Source organism: Eulemur rufifrons, chromosome 7 (assembly GCF_041146395.1).
Source record: "Eulemur rufifrons isolate Redbay chromosome 7, OSU_ERuf_1, whole genome shotgun sequence".
Taxonomy (NCBI): domain Eukaryota; kingdom Metazoa; phylum Chordata; class Mammalia; order Primates; family Lemuridae; genus Eulemur; species Eulemur rufifrons.
Window position 1 is genome coordinate 2511921 of NC_090989.1, and position 18297 is coordinate 2530217.

Below are 18297 nucleotides of genomic sequence, written 5' to 3' on the forward strand. Positions count from 1 at the left end.
GATCTGTGGCTTCATAGGCATCTGTTTGCTTTTCTGGTCAATTAGGGAAGGATGTGAAGTTTGGTCCCATCATTCCATCATGGCTAGAAGTGGAAGTTGGAATCTTGCATTTTGAATTCAATTTTTCACTAGCCCTAAGTGGGCTTCTCTAATGGATCTGACCAATGTTTCCCATCCAAGAGGCCCTGACATAATCTATAGCCAAACCTCAGGCTGGGTGCGGTGGCTCACGCCTGTGATCCCAGCACTCTGGGAGGCCAAAGCGGGAGGATCGCTTGAGCCCAGGAGTTTGAGCCCAGCCTGGGCAACATAGCGAGACTTCATCTCTACAAACAATTTAAAAATCTGCCAGGCGTGCTGGTGGCACCTGTAGTCCCAGCTACTCAGGAGGCTGAGGCAGGAGGATCGCTTGAGCACAGGAGTTTGAGGTTGCTGTGAGCTGTGATGACACCACTGCACTCCAGCCTGGGTGACAGAGCAAGGCCCCATCCCAGTACAAAATTTTAAAATGAATAAAGCAGAATTTCAGCCGCCAGGAGAAGCCTGACGACTGCAGAGCCACCTCTCGAAAGGAACAAGAGCATCCACCATCTTCCCACTCGCAGATCCTCACTCTCAATGAAAGTACCGCATTGACCGCATTAAACGCACACCCTTTAATGTCAGCTGTAACATCAGGACTGTCTGCCTGCCCACACCACGCTCGAATGCAGCCTGTGCTTAATTAGCAAAACGACGCGGCCGGGCTCCACGGACACACCCGTGCCTGTGCACGAATCGCTCGCCACGACTTTTTGTACAGAAAAGTTGAAAGAATAGTACAACAAACCTGTACACAAATACCTAGATTAAAATTAACATTTTGCTGGATTTTCTTTGCATATACGTGTGTGTACACACATACGTTTTTATTCCTGAACCACGGAGAGTTAGTTCCGGCCGTCACAGCACATCCCCCAACCTCCCGGGAGTCTCCCCGACAGCAGCTCGCTCTGCTTGACAACCACAGCAAAACAGCTCGCCAAGAAAACCAATGTCCCTGACGCCACCCAACAGCCGATCTACATTCCAGCTTCCCCGACTGCCCCAGAGCTGCTCATGCAGTCGGTCGCAAACCAGCTCTGACCAAGGCTCACACACTGCACGGTCACGCTTCTCGAGGATCTTTCGGTCCGGAACGGAGGTCGGCAGCCTTCTCTGGGAAGGGCTGTGGGCCCCGTGGCCTCTGTCGCACCCGCGCAGCTCCCGACGGCGGCACGACGCAGCCATGGGCCCTGGGAAGCAGCGGAGGCCTGTGCCGGCCAAACTCTCCTTCCACCCTCGGGCAGCGGGCGGGTCCCCTGTCGTCTCAGGAGGGCAACGTGCTCCGCTGAGCAGAAACCAGGGCGAGAACGAAGAGGGGATTCAGAAAGACCAGGGTGGCCCCTCGTGTCACGTCTCACACTGGCGAGCTGCTGTCAAGGCCTCGCTCGCTGGAAAAGGCGGCGCTGCAGCCGCTGCCCCCACGAGGCAGAGCGGGGAGGGCGGGAGAGAGAGAGAAGGGGTCGCCCCTGCCGTGCCCCACGGCCTGGCCCAGGCAGGTGGCACGTCCTTGGTGGCAGAGACAACCTCCTGGTCAGAAGGACCTCCCAGGAGACAGACACCGCACCGTGGCAGAAGACGGAACCACTGGAGAGGAGGGATCCCAGGGCCCACCACGCCCCACGGGCGCTGCTGCCCAGAGCACGCGATGGGAAGAGACTGAAGCCCAAGTCGGGCGGGACAACGAGGCTCGAACGCGGCGCCGCCGGGCCCGGCCCCGGTCACCTGGTCTGACAGGGCTTCTCCCACCTCAGTCACACAAGGAGCTCCTGCTTTTACATAGGCTTCCTGAAAATATAATCACAAGGTATTAAAAACAAAATAAAAATTATGAGAATGTTATTAAATACTTCCAATTTTCATTTCTTTCCATAAATTTGGAAGGAAAGGAAAAAACTGATCCCTTTCTGGAAATAAATACATAATAAATGACAGAGTGAAAATAATAATTACTAGCACTCCTTTTCAATTCTTCCTTTAAAAGTTCATACATTTATCCGCCTCTCACCCCCCGCCAAGTTCCCCTTGTCAGGAACGACCAGCCCTGTGACCGAGCCCCAGCTTCGTCACAGATCTCTCTTGCGACGCAGTTCACACGCTGCTGCCTGTCCCGTGTGTCCAGCTCGAGGCACCCAGCGCCGTCGCTAGCCGTGCGCTTCCGTGTTCTGGCAGGTGCACGTGTGTGGAAACCGAGAGTACCTGGCCAAATCCCCGTTAGATCAGCCTGTCCTACCACCAACGTGATTGCAAACTTTGAAGTTTATTTTCAAAAGGCCACATGCCCAGGTGGGACCCACCCACCCACACAGGGCAGCGTCACCGAGGCAGCGCTCACCCGCCCTGCGCCCCCGGCGCCCCTGGCAGTAAAGCGAGACAGGCCTGCTGCCCTGAAGCTCTGCCACGGAACTCTCGCACTGGACAGGCACGCGGAGGCCCTTCCTCACCCGCTCCAGGTGAGAGAGCAGCGTGAGGACAAGACAAGAGCAGCCACCCAGCAGCCTCCCCGGTCCGTCCATCAGCGGCGCCAATGCCGGGCACCACGTGTACGACGGCCAGCAACCCCCGCCACTCTCAGACTGGCGGCTCTGAGGGCGAAGAAAAGACGCTCCTCTCAGATCTGCTGAGCCGTGAAATGATTCAGCAACAAGGAAATCAAAGGTTGGCGCAGGGCGTGGGGCTGACCTGAGATGCCTGGACAGACACCGGCTCTGTGGATACGCAGGGCAGGTGCCAGCTCCTGGAGAAACTACTGTCCCGCAGCGGCCTCTACAGCGCTCCAGAAACACCCCGTGACAGCTGTGGCACAAGGCTGGGTCCTCTGCCCCAGTGCCACACCACCCTGTTCCTCCAGAACAGTCACAGAGAAGGACAGAACCCACCTCTCCGCAGCTCCACCCGCGGGGGTTCGGGGGGCAGGGAGAAGCCCACAAGCACGGGCAGCGCCAGGAAACAGCACGGCCAGACGCCGGGCACCGAGGCCAGGACACACCTGCGCGGATCGCAGTCCTGTTTCTAGGTTGCGCCGCCTTTTCAACACGGTCCTCACTGTTCTGAGACAGTTTCCTGAGTGCGGTCGTCCCCAGGGCGGCCTGGCCAGCACTCATGCAGCACACGCATGCGGCACAGCACATACACATGCTCCTGCACCGGCCACCGCACGCTTTCACACGTGAGGTCTCTTCTAACCTGCACAAGCTGCTGGGGAGGGACAGAGGCGCTGAGGCCGCCCAGAGAAGCACACCTGCCCGGCCACACTCCCGCCAGTCCAGCCACCAAGCCCATGGCTGTCCCAGCACTTCCCCAGCAGCCCGTCACCTGCTGTCCATTGTCACAGTTGCACTTAACAAACAGGGTACGGTGTTGGATCCCCCTTCCTGCGGTGTCTCACGCCGAGATATAGTGTATAAAATCTCAGTGTGCTGGATTTCAGGACCAGAAAATAAGTGGAAATGAAAAACCATCAAGCGCCTGTAACAGTGTTATTCTTTCAAATGCTGCTGGCACGAGGGGGACAGACGTGCTTTGCAAAAGGCAAGTTGGCAACATGTGTCCAGTGTCTTTGAAATGTGGAGACCCTCCACTCAGCAATCTACTTACAGAATTTGTCTTCAAGAAGTTAACTAGACCGGCCGGGCGCGGTGGCTCACGCCTGTAATCCTAGCACTCTGGGAGGCCGAGGTGGGCGGATTGTTTGAGCTCAGGAGTTCGAGACCAGCCTGAGCAAGAGCGAGACCCCATCTCTACTAAAAATAGAAAGAAATTATATGGACAGCTAAAAATATATATACAAAAAATTAGCCGGGCATGGTGGTGCATGCCTGTAGTCCCAGCTACTCGGGAGGCTGAGACAGGAGGATCCCTTGAGCTTAGGAGTTTGAGGTTGCTGTGAGCTAGGCCGACGCCACGGCACTCACTCTAGCCTGGGCAACAGAGTGAGACTCTGTCTCAAAAAAAAAAAAAAAAAAAAAAAGAAGTTAACTAGACCCAGAGCTTTGGGAGGCCAAGGCAAGAGGATTGCTTGAACCCAGGTGTTTGAGACCAGCCTGGGCAACACAGCAAGACCCTGTCTCCACAAAAAAAAATTTTGAAAATTAGCCAGGTGTGGTGGCACGCACCTGTAGTCCCAGCTCCCAGCTACTTGAGAGGTGAAGGCAGAAGGATCACTGGAGCGCAGGAGTTCAAGGCTGCAGTGAACTATGATCACAGCACTGCACTCCAGCCTGGTGACAGAGGGAGAACCTATCTCTAAAAATAACACACACACAAAAAGAAGTTAGCCAGAAAAGAACCGTGTGAAGACATCCATCACATTTACAACAGGAACAACAGAAATGGCATCAAGTGCACCGACGGGGCTGGCTGCAGCCACCTACAGCCTCGCAGGGAGCCACGCGCAGTCCGCACGGTCTTCACCGATGACGAGTGCGGAGGAAAGGTCAGCAGTGTGGCGTGAACTGGAGCAGCGGCTGCAGAGATCGCACAAGTGATGGGCCTCCATTTGTTTGTTAAATGTGTGTGTGTGTGCACGTGTGTGTGTGTGCGTGTGTATGTGTGTGTGTGTGTCCCCTAACTCAGGCTCGGCATGGGACGGCGTCTATAGCAAAGTGACAGCCAACCTGAAGGATGAGTAAGAACTCCCCAGGCAAAAGGAGAAAGAATGTTCCAGAGAAAGGGTGTGCAAGGTCCGAGGCAGAGCGTGGTCGGGAGCAGCATGAAGATCAGGGGAGGCAGGAGCACGAGGAAGAGGAGGTGGCACCATCGGCGGGCGTCCCTCCGGGGCTGTGCCGGGTACCAGGGACGGCACTCGGGCTGCTGGACTACGGCTGCAGCCGCAGGCGGGGCAGGACCGCGACGGAGCTGGACTGGAGCCACCCCAGTGCGGGCGATGGGACGCCGTGCAGGAGGCGAGGCTGGTGGCGGGGGCTGCGGACGCGGCATCCAGGGGGTGGAATCGGCGAGGGTCCGGGAGCGACAGATGGGCCCGGGGTGGGGAGGGGGCGTGGGCGGGCCTGGGTGTCTGACCTGGACACCAGAGAGATGGGGAAGTGGGAAGAGCGGGATCGTGGGTCCCAGAAGAAGGATGGGGCTGCTCCCGCCGGACGGGCATCCCGGGAACGGCACCACCTCAGACCCTCGGCGGTCTCCTAACTGCCACGGAGGGACACCACGTGTGGTGTGTGCGGGTCCTTCAGCCACCACACGAAAGTTACTTGAAGAAAACCAATCGAATCGGGGACCTGGTCTGCCTGTTCTAAAATAGCAGAAATCATCCCAGGTTGGACGGGTGATAGAGAAGTCAACCACAAGTTAAGTTTTTTAAGGATAAAATCTAGAGTCCCATTTTGCAGTTGTGTCCCAAACAACTTGAAACAAGTTCAAAGCACTTGACAATGACGTGCTGAGGAGGGAGGGTCTTCCCAGCTTCAAACTCCCTGGAACTTGCACGATGTCTCCCACAGGCCGTGCTGGGCCAGGATGAATCTCCCCCACGACGGCAGTCACGCCAGCAAACCTCGGCCCACGGCATTCCCGCCCTGGTTGGCATCGCTCTACTCATCGGGAGTTACACAAGGTCACCTCCACCACCAGCAGTGTCTTCAGTCTCGGGTTTCCATTTGAGGGTCCCTTTCCTTCTTAGTCAATTACATCTTTAGAAGTCAGGAAATTAAGCTAAAGTGGTTCTAGATCAGCCCGATTCCCAGGCTCCCTGCAGGAACTCTCTCCAGGGAGATTGGCTCCCTTCGAGCCTTGCAGAAGTCTACAAAGTTTACCTGAAACAAGCCCACAATCTGAAATTACACAGCACATAAGAAACACGCTTCAGAGAGCAAGAGGCAGCAGAACGAGTCGTGGAATTCATCCCAAAAGAAATGCAAATTTTGGTATTATATTTGGTGGTATTATTGCTAGTATTTTGGTATTATTAGTTATAGCATAGAAAATAAGTATGTTTAGAGATAAAAGAGGAAATCAAAATACATGCAAGGAAAAGAACACCAAACAAGAGAAGAGACAGAATTTGAAGAAAAAAACAGAAAACTTTTAGGAGAGAAAAATATAATCCTTAAAATGAAAATTGTAAAGAACAGGTTAAATAGCAGATCAGACAGAAATGAAGATAAAATTGACAGACTGGAAGACAGAGCAGAAGAAATAACCCAGAATGCAGCGCAGAAAGACAACAAAGGAAAAACACCAACAGGCATTTGCAAGGCTCAGAGCACGGTGTGAGAAGGTCAGGAGCACGGTGTGAGAAGGTCGGGAGCACGGTGTGAGAAGGTCGGGAGCACGGTGTGAGAAGGTCGGGAGCACGGTGTGAGAAGGTCGGGAGCACGGTGCAAGGGGCACAGTATCCGTCTATCCACATCTGCGGATTCCACCAGTTCTGGATCAAAGATATTTGGGGGGGAAATTCCACAAAGCTACAAAAAGCAAAACTTGAATCTGTCACACAGCAACTCAATTCTGAACATATATAGATGCAAAAGATTCTAAAGAACATATTAACAAATCAACTATAATACTGTAATAAACAAATAATATATCACGGCCAAGATAGGATAATTCCCAGAAAAGGAAATCTACTTGCGTGAATCACCAAATTAACAAATAAAAGGAGAAAAAAATCCTACGATCAGCTCAACACGTGCAGAAAGTTTTGATAAAACTCAATGTTAAGTAAAACATTCTCGGAAACGAGAACTTGTTTAACCTGAGAAGAGGCGTCTACAGAAAGGTAAGCCTTCTCTTTTTTGGTGATTTCATGGTTTTGAACAGGTAACACAATCCGTGCAGCCGTGGTCCTTCCCTGCTCCCACCCCACGCCCCGCGGAAGGGCCGCTCACTTCTCCGTGCCGGGCTTCACGGTTCCAGCAGGTGAAGACGTCCTTCCCCGGCCTGGCCCACGCCCGCTGCTGCGCGCCCTGCGTCCTTCCCTGGCGCGCTCCCTGGGGACCTGCCGCCTCCTGACCGAAGGTGCCTCGTGCTCTGCGCTGTGGGCACCTCCTGGGGCACCCGCAGCGCCCTGTGCACAGGCCCTTGGCTGCTGCCAATGCTGAACTGCACAGCCCTGGAAAGGTCACCATGTCACCACAAGGTGGCCCCTGTCCCCTTCCCCCCAGCAGATTCCCTGGGCAGGGCACCCTGACTCAGGAGGTCTGATCACGGGTTCTAGGGAGCGACGCGCTCTCTCCCCTCTCACTCCCAGCTTCAGTCAACAGTGTTGTTAAAGTTTACTGCTGCCCCCGAAAACATGCCAAAATGTCTATACCAGGCGGCAGGCTCCCTCTGCTCCCGTGTGACACGACACGGCTCACGTAGGCGTGCCCTCCGGACAGTGCCTGTCTCCCCCAAAGGCACTGGCACCCGTCTTCACCCTGTGTCTGGGACGTGCGGGCAGCGCCGTGCTGAACCCCCTGCGTCTCTCGGGCGCCTGGCCCCAGCGTTACTTTCCCAGAGGGGCGAGTACGAGCGACGTTCCCTGAGCTCTGGGTGGTCCCGCTGTCTGAGCCCACGTCCTGGAAGGACAGCCCAGCTGGATCCAAAGTCTGTGGCCACATTTTCTTCCCTTGGGACCCTTTCGACTGTGGCTGGGGTCGGGGATTCCTGGGGAAGCGTGCACCGCCTGCCTTTCTGTCCTTCATGCCTAACCACCTCGCTGTGCCCGGCGGGGTCAGTGGCCCCAGGGACACAGGAGGCTCCTCCCACACAGTCAGCCCTCCCACGCGGCGGCACAGCTTCCTGCACCATCAGTCCAGATGACTGCTGGCGCTACACAGTGCGGGCGCTTTGGCTTCAGGTCATGCACGTTTGGCTTCTAAGGACACCTGCGTGGGACCCTTTGCCTGTCTTCGGTATCACAACTTTCTCCAACTCCTTCTTCAAACCTGTTATTGGGCATCATACACAGGTAGCATACACATGTGTGCAGCTTAGACTTTCACAGACCAAACACGCCCACGTAACCAACACCTAGATCAAGAAACGAGATGTGGCCAGTTGCCAGGGGCCCCGCACATGCCCTCCCGTCCCCGGCGCCCGCCCCGCCAAGGGCCGCCCTCCCAGCTCCCCCAACACGAGCGTGCGCCCCACAAACACACTCGGGGAGCACGCTGGCGTTGGTGTCCCCTTTTGCCCAGCGTTAGACTTGTGAGAATCACTTTCCGTCACCTGTAGTGGCTGCCTCATTCTTCTCTCCATCGCGTGGCTGCACCACGTGTTAGTTACTCTGTCGTTTTTCCTGGAGACGGCATTCAGAAAGTACCTGGGGTTTGACTCTGATAAACAGTGCTGCCTCCGGGAAGCGCACACCCCCCCAGGTGAGGCTGCCTCGCTGCCCCCCGCAGTGCCCAAAGCCGCCATCCGCCCTGCACTGCGCCAACGCTCGGTCCAGGCGGGCTTGTCACAGCTCAGCCACCCTGGCGGGGACAGGCAACAGCCCACCGTGATTTAGGTCTGCCTCTCCCTGACGACTCATGAAGGTAAATCATGTTTTCATCTCCTTATTTTTGTCTCACTGTGTTTGCATTTCCCACCCATGGCCTCCTGTAGCAATGGGAAGATTCAGGACTAAGCAGCCAGTTTGCACCAACAGCAGAAAGGGAGACATTAGGGACATTTCCCTGAAACTGGGACCAAGACAAGGACACCCTGTCGTGCCTCCACTCAACACTGCTCTGAAGGCCCTGGCCCAGGCAGTGAAACAGGAAGGAAAACACCTTACACCTATTAAAGGTGTAAGGAAGAAACAAAGCCATCACCATGAATGCCTATGCAGAAAATCCCCCAAACCTACAAACACGTCATAAGAAGTGGCAGGTGACTGGCCGTTAAAACACAACCCGTAAGTCACCTATATTTCTTTGTAACACCAGCCGGGAGTTAGAAATTTCAAAAATAAATTTTAAAAACACCATTTACAGAAGCAACAAAGATGATCTGGGCACCTGGGAATGAACTTACCGCAGAGTGTGAGGCGGCGTGTGGACTATCGCGAGGCTTCATCAGAAGACACTCGAGGCGACCTAGGCAGAGCCAGCTCTGCGGGATCGAGGACTAAGTGTGGAGAGCAAACTTACAATGTCTCCAGGAAAACGCAGAATACATCTGTGACCCACGGGGTGGGAAGGAATCCCAAAGCAACACTCAAAAGGCACCACCCAGAAAAGAAAGGATAAATTATATATTAAGTTAAAAACATCTGTTCACAAAATAAAAGAAAAAGACCCAACTGGAAAAAGTATCTGACACACACATTACAACAAACGATTAATATTCTGAACTTATAAGAAAACACGTAACATATATAAAACTACATATATGAAAAAGGCAGAGCCCGATAGGAAAATGGACAAAGGACACGAACAAGAATTTCACCGAGGACGAAACACACAGGGCCACGAAGACACGGAGAGGCTCAGCTCCATCGGGGGGGAGGGGCACACCAGGCCACGCTGGCCACGGCTGGACCACGCTTTGCACCTGCTCTCTTTGCAAAGATTAATCACAGTACCAAGTGCCCAGGAGTATGTGGACCAGCCTTACGCGCGCTGGCGGCTGTAACTTGGAGCTGTTCTGGGAAACAGCCCTCCCTGAGGTCCATCCACAGGACAGCGGGGGGCCCCCACAGGAGTACCCAGGGACAGGGGCACGGACTTCCAGTGAACACAGATCAAGACTAGAAGTGCCTTCCTGTAAGTGCACACACCCGTTCTGAAAACCTTATTTTTTGCAGACTTTATCTTTACACAGATCTTATCAGGGTCTTCTACAGGCACTAGAGACACACAGAGCACTCTGTTTCCCAACCGACGCCGGTTCTCCTGGTGCCATTATTGCCTCCTCTCCTGCCCCGCCTCAGACAGCAGGCACAATTCTTTCAGTTTTTGTCTTCACATAAATACTTGGGTTTTTGCGATGTGTTTTTCGTTTCCCTTGCACGCATTTTGGAAATGCCTATTTTGTCCTCAATTAATCAGCTTACATTACTTCAAGAAATAAACAAATATTACAGACCGGAGGTTATAAAAATAATGGCCCACGGCTGAATTCAGGCAACATTTTCAGTTTGGCGTGTGTGATTTGTTAAAAACAAATAAACTGCATATAAAAATCCAGGTTTCTGGCTTCTCTCGAAGACCAAAGAGCCAGTGACTCTGGCCCTGCACCCCCGGCCCTGCTCTGCTGCTCTGCGGTCAGGCGAGCAGCCCTTGGAAGAGGCAGGGCCTCCCCTCCAGGGTCTCACACCTGCGTTTTCACTCACCTGCCTGCCTGGCCCCTGCCGGAATCCGTGTTTACAATTTGCATGCATAGATTTGTTCACCAATAAAAAACATTTTATATTCAATAACTCGTGAAAACCTAAAGATAAGAAGTAAAAGGTAGAAAGCAGTCGGGGCTCCAGGAGCTACAATGCCAGCCTGAGGCCAGACCTGAACTGCAGCCACAAATATACTTCCTAACAAACGTCCCAGGACTTAAGTTATAGTCATACACTTCCTGATTTAGAAAACTGAAAATAACCTGCATGCACTAAAATGTGTGCTCTCCAAAATAAAAATAAAAATAAAAATAAAAATAAACGTGTGCGCTCTGATCTCCAGCATCCACTTGGAAATCGCCGGCTCCTCCCGCCTGTGCCGCCAGCTCACCGCCCCACGGCACAGGGGCCCGGGCCTCGGCCTAGGAGGCCTCTGTCACCACGGGCTTCTTCTAAAACTAGTCCAAATATCGCCCGTATCGTGAGGTGGGTAACAGTTGGGATTGTTTTTACTGCGTGCTTCTGTTTTTGTGGATTACCAATAGTCACTGAACTTTGTGTGTAAGGCCCAGGCGGAGCCTCCCTGCCAGAGAGAGCTGGCTTCCGGGTGGCAGGTGAGCCGGCAGGTGTGCCGGCAGGTGAGCTGACGGCCTCCTCCTTCACGTGCCTTCAGGACCCCTGGGAGGGGCCACTCTGCAGGTCCTGGGGCATGCGGGTCCCTGTGGGGTGGCTGCTGGCCCAGGACTGGCACTGGGCGGGTCTGAGGCCCCCTCCCAGTCCCGCTTCCTCCGCCTCCTCTCACAGGCGTCAGACCCGCCTCCAGGTCCGGGCCCCTCCTGCTCCCCTTTCTTCCTCGAAACAACTCAGGCCGACGCAGTCTTCGTTTCACAATCTGACTTCTGTCCTGGTTTGGCAAAAATCATTGCTATTCTATCGTATCTTGCAAGGTATACCAATTAATTTCTGGATGGAGGAAGGATGTGTCTCCCTAATAAAAGGCACATTTGTTCATTCAATCAATCACTCCAATTAGACGAGGACAATGGCCTAAATCAGAAATCAATCCACAAAGCGCTTACCCCCATCATCAGCACATTCTTTATATTAAAAGTCAATATGCAGCGCTTCGCTGTACTCCCACCCAGCGCAAGATGAAAACCTGAATTCACACAAGCGGAATTTGTTTTCTTCCTGACCGCACGTCCTAGGCAGCACGTGGCTGTTTCCACCACCTCAGGGGGGTTCGGAGCCCGGTCCAGCAGGCGCAGCACTCTACAAGTGAGAAGTTTTAAAACGAACATGTGTGTGAAGCCAATGACTTAGTTTCTCTTTAGAAATGTAGATTTTCATATGCTGAGTTTCCTGAGCATCCAGGGAGTTTGACAAAGGAATGACACCTCCGGATTCGATCCTAGACCTTGTCTGAAACCCAGATTCGCCCAGCCGAGCACCCGGGCCACGCGCCCCGTCGGCTCCCACGTCCGTGTCGGCTCAGGCCTGCGAGACGGGGCAAAGCGCCTCCTCCCTGGTTGCAGGGGCAGCCGTCGCAGTCGTCACAGCATAATAAGTAAAGCCCAAATTATAGAGCAGGGCACAAATTTAACATCGACACATGCTTATAAAATGTTCGGGTCAGCAAACAGGACGTGAGGAGCAGGCAGGAGCCCGAGCTCCGTGAGGAGCAGGAGGGCAGACAGGCAGGGCCAGCAGTGGGTGGCAGAGGGATGTCCTCGCAGCGCCTGTCACTGTAGCTCATTTTATAGTTCATTACTGCTGTTATTCATGACGGATTTCACTCCCCACCTGCTCTCAGAAAGGAATCGAGACCATCTCCATCAATGACGCATGGCCTTCCGGGTCACCTGGGGACGGGCCTTTGGGCTGCTGGCACGCTGTCCCACCACGAGCACCCAGCTTCAATTTTAGTCCTAAGTGACAACAAGCACCCCAGCCAGGAGGGAGATTTCTGCCTGTCACGTACGGAAGGACATTATGTTGCTTTCAATTCACTACCACTAACATCTGAAATGTATCCTTTCTGCATCCTTCTATCTATGCTGGGGAAAGATGTGGCCAATTAAACCCTAGAGCCCACGTCCTCTACTGGCCGGGTGCAGACTCGGCCCTGCAGCCTCGAGAGCCGACACCAGCTTCCCCACCAGCTCTGCTTCCCCACCTCAAACTCAGCACAGACCCGTCCCGAGGTTGTCGGGGCATCATCTCCTGTACTTTGCTTGACAGCGATAATCAAAATACGGTGAATTATTCTCAATAACTATTAATAAATGAAAGACTATCAGAACATGAACCACTAATGCATTTGCCTAAATCACAGCCTTTTGAAATTAGTAACTTAGAGTTAATCTTCAAGTTATTATGAAGCGCTTTTAGGAAGGACAGACTGAGGCATACTCATTTCACTTTACAATTTGAAATAACTCATTTAAAACCCCAAACATTCTTTGGTTAACCAAAAGTAAAATCCTACTAAATTTCTGAGCAACTCTTTTATAAAATGCAGTCCAACCTTAGGGTATCACAAATTTCTCAATGAGAAGACTGAGAAGCTAAAGATCTCACATAAACAAGTCATTAAAAAGGAAACAGCGAATGTAGCCAATCATGTCCCAAGTTTTGCTCTATAAATATCAGTTAGCCACAGCATGCAACAGTAAAACCATTGCTTTTTTACCGGGGCCAGAGATGGAAGAAGAGAGTGAGTAGGGGCAGAAGCCAAAGAGTTTGCCAGGCGTGGTTCTGACGGTGACAGGGGCCGAGGCTCTGGTTCAAGGCCAAAGCAAGAGGCACGGGGCGTTGGGGCGGGGGCGGGGGGGGGGGCTGCCCTGCCAGTCCAAGTAGGGCTAAAGTCACGGAAGGGGTGAGTGATTGCACAAGACAACCAGAGTTGCCTGCAAGTAAGTGCGCCTGGATGAGTTACTGTCACCCCTCCCCCAAAAACCAGTAAATCTGGCTCTTCTCAAACACAACTTCTGCTTCCCTTCTCCCTGTTTATAAGAATTTCGAGGTTTCCCACCTACCTTGGATTTGACCAGAGATAAAACATATAGGCTTTGGCACACTGATGGGTCTGGGAAGGTGGTGTCCCTGGGATCTCAGTGCAAATCCTCCCAAGCCCATCTGGGACATAACCTTCAGCTGGTCACTAACCTCTGTGTTCTCAGGCCACACTGGTTTAGGAGGTCGAAGGGCAGATCAGAGGCAGCATGTTTGCGTATGTAAACAGCTCAGATCTGTGTGAGTACCCACAGCCAATCAGCTTCGGAAGCAGAAGGAAACATCATGGAACAGAGCACTTCCATGGATGCTTCTAACTTCCAAAGTAAAACAATAACTTTCAGAGTAAAACAGCGAGGTAGGATGGTGAAGGAAGATGCTGGAAGTCCCAGGAGTATGGGTGCTAGAGTCGGCCCTTGGGCACGTGCTGCCCCACCCCAGGCTGGCCCACCCTATTGGTGCCCCGTGCCCATCCGTACACATGTCTGTGTGCCTCGCTGTTTTAACCCTGTCCTCACTGGCAGCCCAAGCTCCTGGCAGGTACATCCAGGCAGGGCCACACAGGCAAAGGGAACGGCAGGCTCTCACCGAGCGCAGAAGGCACCCACACCCTCCAAGGCCAAGAGGGCCTGTTCGCTGAATGCCCATCGCATGTAGCGCTTTTTAAACAATGTAACCAAGGAGACTCCTGGGAGTGAGGAGAAATGGATACAGCGGTGAGTTGTAACAGGCTAACTCTGGAACCGTGCAGAGGACTCACCACTAGAAAGGGGGAGGGGGCAGCCTGGAAGTGACCAAACTGGAGAAGGATGAATCCCAGGGAGCCCTCTGAAGCCGGCCCCACTGAGGATGATCCGCCTGCTCAGCTGCCACTTACAAAGATGTGGTATCTCCAGGTGTCCTTCTCATGACGCCGGCCCACGCAGGACTCGGGCTTTGGCTCCTGGGATGGTGTCTGCGGTTAGCACGGGTGGCCGCTGTGCGTCCTACTCTGTCTCAAGGCCAACAGCCCACATTTTCCTTCTTGTGACACCACGGTATCTCCCGGGAAAAAGGACCCAACTGTTCAAGTATTCTCTTAGACAAGACTTTTAATATTGTGCTTTAAAAAAAAAAAAGGCCTGGAAAGCCATTTATGAAGACATTTTCCCTATTTCACTAAACTTCTCTCGAAGTTAAAAAAGCCCTAGGATTTTTAACGTACCTTCAAGTACTAATTATCTTCCTCTCCTAAGTACCTGGGGATCGGCTGTTCCCCGCACCCCTGCGTGGCCCTGGGGAGGCCTTTTCCAGCAAATGGCCCTTTGATCGGGATGACCCCGTCACCTGACTGAACAGTGGAAATTCACAGTCGCCTCGGTCCCAGCCAGGTCCCAGCCAGCGACGGAGCGGAGCCAGCGCGCCCGCAGTCCCACCGCAGCCCCCCCCCCGCGGGCTGAGCCGGCAAAAGTGAAACTCGCCCCCAGGCCTCGGCGCCCCCGGGGATCCCGGGTCCCCAGCGCCCCGAAACCGGCGGCCCGCGTCGCATCGGGATGGAGCGCAGAGGGGACCCCGGCAAAGTCCTGGGGGAGACGGGAACGGACGCCCCCACCCGGAGCTCAGTCGCCCCCCAGCTCGGCAGTGCCCGCTCCTGGGCCTCCCCGGCCTCCCGCCGGCGCCACCAGGCTGCGGGCGGCGGACGGGCTGGACGTGGCCCGGCCTCGGGCTGGACAAGGCCGCCGGGGAGGCCCCGCGCCGGGGACGGACCCTCCCGGCAGCCCCTCCCTCCCGGCCCGCGCCCCGCGCCCCGCGAGCCCAGCCGGCCCGCGGCGGGGAGGGGGCCGGGGAGGGGGCGGCGAGGCCGGCTGCGGGGGAGGGGCGACCTCGGGCGGCGGGGAAGGGGCGACCGCGGGCGCCGGAGGGGCTGCCCGGCTCGGGCGGGGGCCTCGCCGCTCACCTGCAGCCGCTGCCACCTGCTCGTCGCCCGGCGTCCCCGGCGGCCGGGGCGGCCCCGCTCCGCCGCTGCGCGTCCGCCTGGGCCCGGCCGGCCCTGCGTCGGGCCTTAGCGAGTGCGGCGCCTGCCGCCCCCGGCCCCCATCCCGCCGGCCCGCCGGCCCCGCCCGCCCGCCGCCCTCCGCCCTCGGCCGCGCCGCCACTTCCTGTGCGCGGCGATCCCACAGTTCCGCCGGCGCGCGCGGGGCGGCCGGGGGACACGCGGGGGACAGGCGGGGGACACGGGGGAGGGGACGCGCGGGGGCACGGGGGGGCACGCGTGGGGACACGGGGACACGCGTGGGTGGCATGGGGAGGGGACACGCGGGGGCGGACAGGTGCGGGCGGAGTGGGGGGAGGGTGACGCTCGGAGCTCGGCCCGGCGTGGGGGGGACGCGGATCCGCTAACGGACGCCAGGGCCCCGGTGGGGGAGGGGAGCTGAGGCGGCGGTCCGGAGGGGCACGTGGTGCGGGGATGAGCGGGGTCGCGGGGACTGAATGGGGGGCTGGCGAGGGCCCGGACGGGGTGGGGGGTGGCAAACGGAGAACGGAGACGTGGGAGGGGCGGGGGAGCGATCGGGGGGAGCGATGGATCGATCGTGGGGCGCCGGGCCGGCGGGGCGGAAGCCAGCAGGGCTTTGCCTGGACCCTCCACGTCTCCAGGGGTCCCTGGGGCACCGGGGATGTTTCCAGGCCGTGAGCTCCCCCACGTCGTCCAGGGCTGGGGTCGCTGCTCAGGGCGGGCTCCGTCCTGCGAGACCTGGTTTCGGACCCGCGTGCTGCGCCCTTGACTTACTCATGGTTGGCACCGGCTGGCAGCGCTGCCTCGACATTTGACCCTGGAGGAAGGTTCCCTGAACTGGGCAGGGGCTGTTGCCCTAGAGCGGCCGCAAGCCGCACCCCCTCGCCCGGGGCACTGATCGCTCTCGCCTCCTGGCCGAGGAGTCCTCAGAGCCCAGGGACAGAGGCCACCTGCGTTTCCCGCTCCCCACCTGGCTGGTGGCTGATCCTAGAACCTGCTGGAAGGTGGGCAGGGGGCGGCCAGGACAGGACCCCCGGGGCTGAGTTCCCTTCCTCTCCTTGATACCAACTGTGACCTGAGGCCTGCTCAAGTCCTCAGGTGCAAGCGGCACTTCATGTGCTCTGTTGGGTTTGCTTGAAAACTGTTTAAAATAACAAGTGCCAGTACTGTGAGCTGCACTTCCTTTTAAGCCTCCTCAAATTATTTCAGAAAATATTTAGAATAAAATAAAATAAGTAGGTGCACCTGTCCTACTCACACATCTTTTATTCTTGAAAAAGAAGTTATGATTTGCAAAGCTCATGGAAAGTTCATATTTCTAAAACCTTCCACCCTGCATTGCCACTTCTAGTAATCTCTGCCCCAAATAAATTCCTGCAGGCACCTGCAGGATGCCCGGGTACAAAGCCCTGCTGATTGACGGCATCACCTGTAATTGCAGGGAGCCTGGAAGTAACCAAGAGACACCTGGTTAAATAAACGCCAGAACAGTCACTTAATATTTTCAATTTACAACATTTTTCAAAAATTTTAATATGATAATTCTATGTACACTGATGTGATATAATCTCCATGACCTATTAAATTAAAAATAAAAAATAGAAGATGCAGAGCTGAGCAAAGGATATACAATAATCCACTTTATTAAAAAAGAGCGTATAAAGCAAAAAAAACCCCGATGCATAACATATATATATATATATATATATACACATGCCCAGAAAGTTTCTAAAAAGATAAACATGAGACTTACTGACTGGGCAGGAGTAAGGAAATTTTATTGTATGCTAAGTAGTAATGTTTAGATTTATCAAAAACACACGGTTTACAATTATTCTTTAAAAACCAATTGAAACACACACATCATTTACACATTTGATGGCTCCTTAACCATTGCTTTGTGCTTTTAGATCAGCTCAAAATATTGCACTTGTCTCAACACTGTAAAACTTCACCAATATAATCTGATCTTCATGGATTAGAATCTGTGATCATTCGGACCTGAGCCGAGCAGGCTTTGCCCCGGAAAACCGGAAAACCGCAGGACACATAAACAGAGTAAACATTTGCAGAGAAGTTGGACGTCGGCCAACACCCTTGACTACTTATAGGCCTCTGTCGTGTGCAGGTGATCAGATTGGCAAGATATGTGGTCATCGCTAGCATTTATTGAGAGCTTTTATATGGGTGGATTATCTCGCTTAGCAAAACAAGACGGTGAGGTAGAGGCTAGTGACATCCGTTTTCCATTTAAGGAGACAGATACCCACCCGCAGGCAGCAGGCAGCAGAGGCAGGCAGGCTGGCTCTAGGCCCTGGCTCGGCCACAACGCGGTAGCTTCTCATGACCCAGTAATGTTTTCTTAATAGAAGAGAAACACAGTTCCCCAGCTTCCTAAATTAAAAACCCTGGGGGAGGTGGTAGATTGTGACTTTTAGTATTATTTGTCCAGAGGGGAGAGGTCTGCAAAGAATGAAAAGAAGGGAGGTGTGTGTATGAGCTAGACCCGGGAGAGGAGCTCCTTGTGGTTATTTGCTGCACTTCTCAGAATGTAAACCGAGCCTGAGAGGTGATCCCAAGGTCAAACGGCAGACTGCTGCCCCTCCGCCAGCCCGGAGGGGTCTGTCCAGTTCTGAGATGGCCTCACTGGAGAACCTTCCCATCGCTCTGGTCTGGGCTCCAGGCGGGTCGGGGAGAGGACAGGCCGTGGGTGGCCGTGGGTGGCCGTGGGGAAGGCCCCCTGGAGTAGCTGGCTGTAGACATCAGGTGATGTGACTGCCAGGGGAGCTGAGAGCCAAGGCTCGGTGCCAGCCTGTGACCTTGGACAAGGACATTACCCCTTTGGTCTTAGTTTCTTTTTTTGGAAAACCAGGAGATTCCCAGCCCCAGGCTGCCCTGATACCCGCCAGTGTGCCAAGAGAGCTGCCGGCCCTGGGGGTAATTCCGGCAT

General features: G+C 54.7%; 1 protein-coding gene across 3 annotated transcripts in view; it reads right to left on the bottom strand.

The window, feature by feature from the left end:
- Positions 1–15430, bottom strand: part of AGPAT3 (1-acylglycerol-3-phosphate O-acyltransferase 3) — an 89102-nt gene extending 73672 nt beyond the window's left edge. For 2 of the 3 annotated variants that reach the window (XM_069474916.1, XM_069474914.1), the window contains exon 1: positions 15291–15430. The gene's annotated coding sequence lies outside the window, so the exon portion shown is untranslated. Of the gene's footprint in view, positions 1–13377; positions 13421–15290 lie in introns of those variants that run through there. The other variant, XM_069474915.1, reaches the window with a different exon arrangement.
- Between the last annotated feature and the right edge of the window lie 2867 nt (positions 15431–18297).